Raw genomic sequence first — 6000 nt, 5'->3', positions numbered from 1 at the left:
CACTGCTGGCAGCTCATCTTACATTTGACTAATGATGTCCCATATGTGGTCAATGGGAGATATGTATGCTCTAGGCCATGTTAGCACTTTTAGGCCATGCAAGCTGCTTACAGTAGGAAAACAAATGAGAGGAGATAAGAAGCTGGGCTGATCCCCCGTGTTGGTCCAGAGACAGAGGATCAGCCCAGCTTCTTATCTCCTCTCATTTGTTTACTGATCAGCGGGGTCTCCAGCAGCGGCCATCTGACAGGTGCTTCACAGTTGGTTGTGACTCACACAACCTCAGAAGGTGAGTCAGACTGATTGTGGGACCTGGTATTTACTTTTATATGGATAAAGCCCTATGTGCGCTGTCTTTCCTATCTTTTGCTACAGTAGGAAAAGCAACATGCAGCTGGGTGCTTTCATGTTGAAAAATGGCTCTTTTGACTCTTTGGAGAAATGGCTATATCACTCCGCGACCAATCAATCAATGTAATGTAGAACTGTTAGAATACCTCTAATGAAGACTCTAGGGGTCTGGCTTCCATCCATTAAGACAACCCACACCCTAAATCAAGGAGCAGGACCAGTGTGATATTTCCTAGTGAAGTCCTCTTCATGGCACTGCCCACATGATTTTCTGTTTTTGTCACTATCATTAACTTGTATATTGATCCTATGATTTAAACAATCCAACAACTTTTCCTTCTTATTGCAATTTCAGTGTTGAGAAGTGTAGATTAACCCCTTTAAAGCCTGGGGCGTATTAGTATGCCCCAGGCCATCACCCCCAGTTCAGTGAGGGCTCCGGCGGTGAGCCTGCACTGAACCGAGCACATGTCAGCTGATTATTACAGCTGACATGTGCCTGCAACAGCCGCGGGTGGAATCGCGATCCAAACGTGGCTTTTAACCAGTTAAATGCCGCTGTCAATCTCTGACAGTGGCATTCAACAGTGCCGTGCCGGAAGCGAGTCACATACCCCCCCATTGGTGACCCCGTCACATGATCGTGGGTCACTGATGGATGGGCATGACAACCCTGGGAATGCTGCAGACCCCAGTGGTTGTCATGTAATGATCGCTATGAGCATCACCTAGTGGTTGGCGCTCATAGCACAGGAGCATTTCTGCTACATAGAGGTGATCTGCTCATCACATCTATGTAGCAGAGGCGATCGGACAGTTGCTGCTTGTAGTCTCCTATGGAGACTATAAAAGCAAGCAAAAAGTGTAAAAAAAAATGTTTTTAAAAATATTAAAAAAATTAAAAAAATATAGGTTTAAATCACCCCCCTTTTGCCCCATTCAAAAATACTAAAAAAAAAACCCCTCACAAACACATATTTGGTATTGCCATGTTCAGAATTGCCCGATCTTTCAATATAAAAAAAGAATTAATCCGAACGGTAAACGGCATAACGAGAAAAAAGTTATAAATGCAAGAATTACATTTTTTGGGCGCTGCAACATTGCAATAAAATGCAATAACGGGCGATCAAAACATCGGATCTACCCCAAAATGGTATGAATAAAAATGTTAGCTCGGTGCGCAAAAAAAAAGCCCTCACCCGGCCCTAGATCCCAAAAAATGGAGACGCTACTGGTCTCAAAAAATGACGCCATTTTTTTATTTTTTAGCAAACTTTGAATTTTTTTTCACCACCTAAATGAAAAAGAACCTATTCATGTTTGGTATCTACGAACTCAAAATGACCTGGAGAATAAGAATGGCAGGTCAGTTTTAGCATTCAGGGAACGTGGTAAAAAAAAAAAAAACATCTTTGGCATTGCACTTTTTTTGCAATTTCACCGCACTTGGAATTTCTTTCCTTTTTTTCCGTATATGATATGGTAAAATTAGCAATGTCTTTCAAAAGTACAACTCGTTCCGCAAAAAATAAGCCCTCACACGGCCATATTGACCAAAAAATATAAACGCTATGGCTATGGGAACAAGGGGAGTAAAAAATAAAAATGCAAAAACGGAAAATCCCAAGGTCCTTAAGGGGTTAATTAGTCATTTTGCTCCTCTCCACTCCACTCCTATGTGTTCTCTCACCTATCTGTGCTCCAATCCCATGCCAATTCATTAACAGTCATTGTCCTGTGTGTTCTCCCTCCCCCCCACTGTGCAGTCCCCACAATTGTGCTCCCCTCCACTGTGTTTTCCCCCAAATTATGCTCCCATTTACTGTGTTTTCCCCTCCAGTATATTCACTTCACAATTGTGCTCCCCTCCACTATTCTCCCCCTGTTGTGTTTCCCTCCCTTTGAATTCTCCCTTCCCCTGTGTTTTTTACCATTGTGTTCTTCACTCCACTGTGTTCACCCTACAAATATTCTCCCCTCCACTGTGCTCTCCTCCATTGTGTGATGCATTAATTGTGCTTCCTCTTGACTATGCTCTCTCATCTATTATGCTATACCCCAATGTTCCACAACTCCATGCCTCAAAGCCCAACAACAGATCATGTTTTCAGGATTTCATTAGAATTGCACAGGTGATCATTGGAGGACCCTGAGGACTGGCGTTGAGGAACACTCCTATACCCCTCTTTGTGCTCTCCCACATTGTACGCTTCCCCTCACTGAGCTCTGCCCCTCAATTTTATTACAACCATTGTGCTCTAACCATCATTGTTCTGCCTCCCCTCACCACAAGCATAAAAAAGAGAAGCACTGACCTCTTGATGATCCTTCATTGCATCACTTTTCTGATTGTCATAGGCAGACATCCTGATGAATGATGCAGGTGGCATGATGACATCAGTGAATCACCTGCATAAAAGAGAAAGTGCAAGGCAGGAAGACGAGGATTGATTCATGGAGCTCTACTGTTATTTTCAATGCAATCAAATCAAACCTGCTTTAAAATGTTACAGTGTTTATCCAGATGGAGACAAATGCGAATTGCTGAATACTGGGAGAAAATAAGGTTTCAGAAGAATAAGAATAAATCCCAGGATCAATGTCTGAATTTGACAGCTCTCTGACCTTTCTTTGGCAACAAAGACCCTTACATAGAAAACTGATGTTCCATGGGTGGACTATAATGAGTGCAATCTGGGCAACATACAAAGTATTTTTGTTTTTGGCATTTTTGAAATTTAAAAAGCAGAAAAGATTGTAAAATAATTTTATTAAAGGAAACATTTAAAATTCAAGGAACTTTTTTTAATAAGCTTTTAAAACACACTTAAAAATGTTCTCACTGGATGAACTCTGAGCTGTGTTAAAATACTCCAAGTGATAAACTATTGGGGGAGGAGTGAATGTTTAATGGTCATGGTTTTCAAAGATGTGCAAAATCTAAAGTAAATTGAATTTGATGTGTTTAATTTAGCCAGCTCACAAACAAATGGACTTGATGAGTGGCAGGTCAGTGTAGTGCAGTCCACACAGAAAAACAGTAATTAGATGGAGCCAGCAGAACAACCTATTAATATTCTTTCAAGGTCAAGCCACAGAACTGATTTGGTAAAGCTCTAAAACCCATTATTAAACTATCAGTCAAGCAGTATACTGACAAGGAATCAATATGCAAACCCTTCATCGGACAAACAAATTATATAAAAGTCTCATCGGTCCGCCTCACCATTAGTTTCAATAAATGTTTGGTTTCAAGCTATCATTTATAAAAATAACACTGCATAATTGTTTCAAAATCTAAGTTAATAAAACAGTCACTAAAAGTATTTATTAACTGTGTACTTATTGTTAAGAATGGTATTGACTTGTTGGTGTTATATATGTCATTCATCAATACTCATTTCCTAGTTATTAAGCAGTTGCTTTAAATAATTAAAAAACAAAAATAAAACTTGAAATGATGTCTCATGAAGTGAAAACACACAGACTAACATTCTTGTATTAAGTACAAATAGAAAATGGAATAGTTATTTTGATTTTATTCATTTATTTCAGATTTCAAGTAGAGATAAGCAGATCTGACAAAAGTCAAATTTGCAAAATTGCTCTGATCCTGAAATTCAATTTCCAGCAAAGTTATTTGCAGAAAATTGAATGTTCCATATTATGCACTAGGATATTTCCAAACCCCAGAGCATAATAACTGTAGGATGTAAAATAAAAAAAAAACAAACAAACCTGGTAGTCATCTGCCTCACTCATCTCTTGCCATCTACACCACTCACTGCAAGCTATACAATCTTTTGTGCTTCTTTTTTCCATTGTTTTGCTGCACATGTGTTGTCTTCACTCTAGCCCAGGTCGTCTGTTCAAAACCAGACTTCCCTTTGTGTCATGCTGATCCGGCGGACAGCATCATGTTATGGCTTTATGACATACATCACGACTTTGCAAAGAACAGTGATCTCAGAGGCCTGGTCGGAAGTCCAGGGCTAGATTGAAAAGGCCAAAGATGTGGTGCGCCACAAAGGAAAACAGAGCCGTGGAGCACTGGATGGTGCACAGTGAGTAGCAGGTATGAATTGTGAAGTGAGTATTAGTTTTGCTTGCTTTTTTTAACTTTTTGAAAATCATTTACAGTTCAACAAAATGCCTGCCAGCTGTAATAATGTTACTATTAGGTAACAGCTGGTAAAGTATACAGCAGTGTTGGATAAGTAAAAAGAGTTTGATTTTGTTGGTTATCACTCTCCCACTTTAAGAGCGACCACAGTGTTGTGGAGTCCCACTCTGCATTCGGACCAGACTTTGTTAGAAAGTTGTGCCCTTCTGGGGGGCATTAGAAGCACTTGTAAGAGATATTGACAGTAAGCTATATTTAGTAAGATCACCAGTATTTGGCTGCCCACTCTGCATTCGGACCAGACTTTGGTAGAAAGTTGTGCCCTTCTGGTGGGCATTGGGAGAACTTGTAAAACATATTGACAGTAAGCTATATTTAATAAGATCACCAGTATTTGGCTGCCCACTCTCTTATTAAGTAAAAAGAGAGGACCCAGATTCTTGATAGGCATTCCTTAACTTCATGAACATGGCTGCTAAAGGGACACTGACAGCACAGAATGACTGTTCCAACCAAGTACAAGCACTCAGTGCATTATGACACAGACAAACATTTAACCACATCTTTCTATCTGCTTGGTTTTCATCTGTCTCTGCCCTCCTCTGGCTCTATGAAGCCAGAGCTGTTTATCAAAGAAGGGGAGGGTCGAGGGAAAGCAAGCAGGTGGGAAGGTCACTTAAATGATTGGCCAAATCTTTGTGCATTGTGCGCCTGTACTTAGTTTGCACAGTAGTGATGAGCGAGCATTAAAATGCTCGGGTGCTCGATGCTCGGGTCGAGCAAATTGGAATACTCGGGTGCTCAACCTGAGCAACAAGCCCAATGTAAGTCTATGGGAAACGCGAGCATTTTTCATGCGGCTCCTGCCGGCGGTCTGCAGGGGAACTAAAAATTGCCCAAATCGATGGGAACAGTGCCCAAATGACATGGGAACAGCATGGGGAAGACCCCTGGAAGCATTTCTAACTCCCAGGTCACTGCTGTCAACAACGCTGTCAGAGTATTATTCCACTTTTACGGACTCACAATAAAACATACAAAAACGAAACAAAAATGGATTTTCCTGGGAAATATGTTAAGGAACATCCTTTCCAGGGTAAAGACTTTTATATACGGCAAAATAAATAACCAAAAACAAAAATACTCCTCCACACCTTGGGCTATGTTCACACATAGCATTTTTGATGCTTTTTTTTTCACTTTTGCATTCCTTTTAACCAAGACAAAAGCATTCACTGGCAAATGTCATTGTAACATTTTACAACCTTATCTGGCAATGTGGTGTGTGACACATCATCAGACACATCCTGTTTCAATGGTGATGGAGGGACTCTGAAAGTCACAAAGCCTATTTTTATAGTGACATCAAGCGGCCCTTACTATTCTTAAAAGGCCAGCAGTCTGCCCTCGCTATTGTTAAAGAACCATCAGCCAGATATGCTTTGTTGTTCCCATTATTAAGGAGTGTGTCTCCTATACTGTTATTGCGTATCCAGTGACTGCAAGGGCTGCCAAAAATTTGA

Source organism: Phyllobates terribilis, unplaced genomic scaffold (genome assembly GCF_046119375.1).
Source record: "Phyllobates terribilis strain yellow unplaced genomic scaffold, ASM4611937v1 Scaffold_7__3_contigs__length_470593459, whole genome shotgun sequence".
Classification (NCBI taxonomy): domain Eukaryota; kingdom Metazoa; phylum Chordata; class Amphibia; order Anura; family Dendrobatidae; genus Phyllobates; species Phyllobates terribilis.
This window is presented reverse-complemented; position numbering follows the sequence as displayed.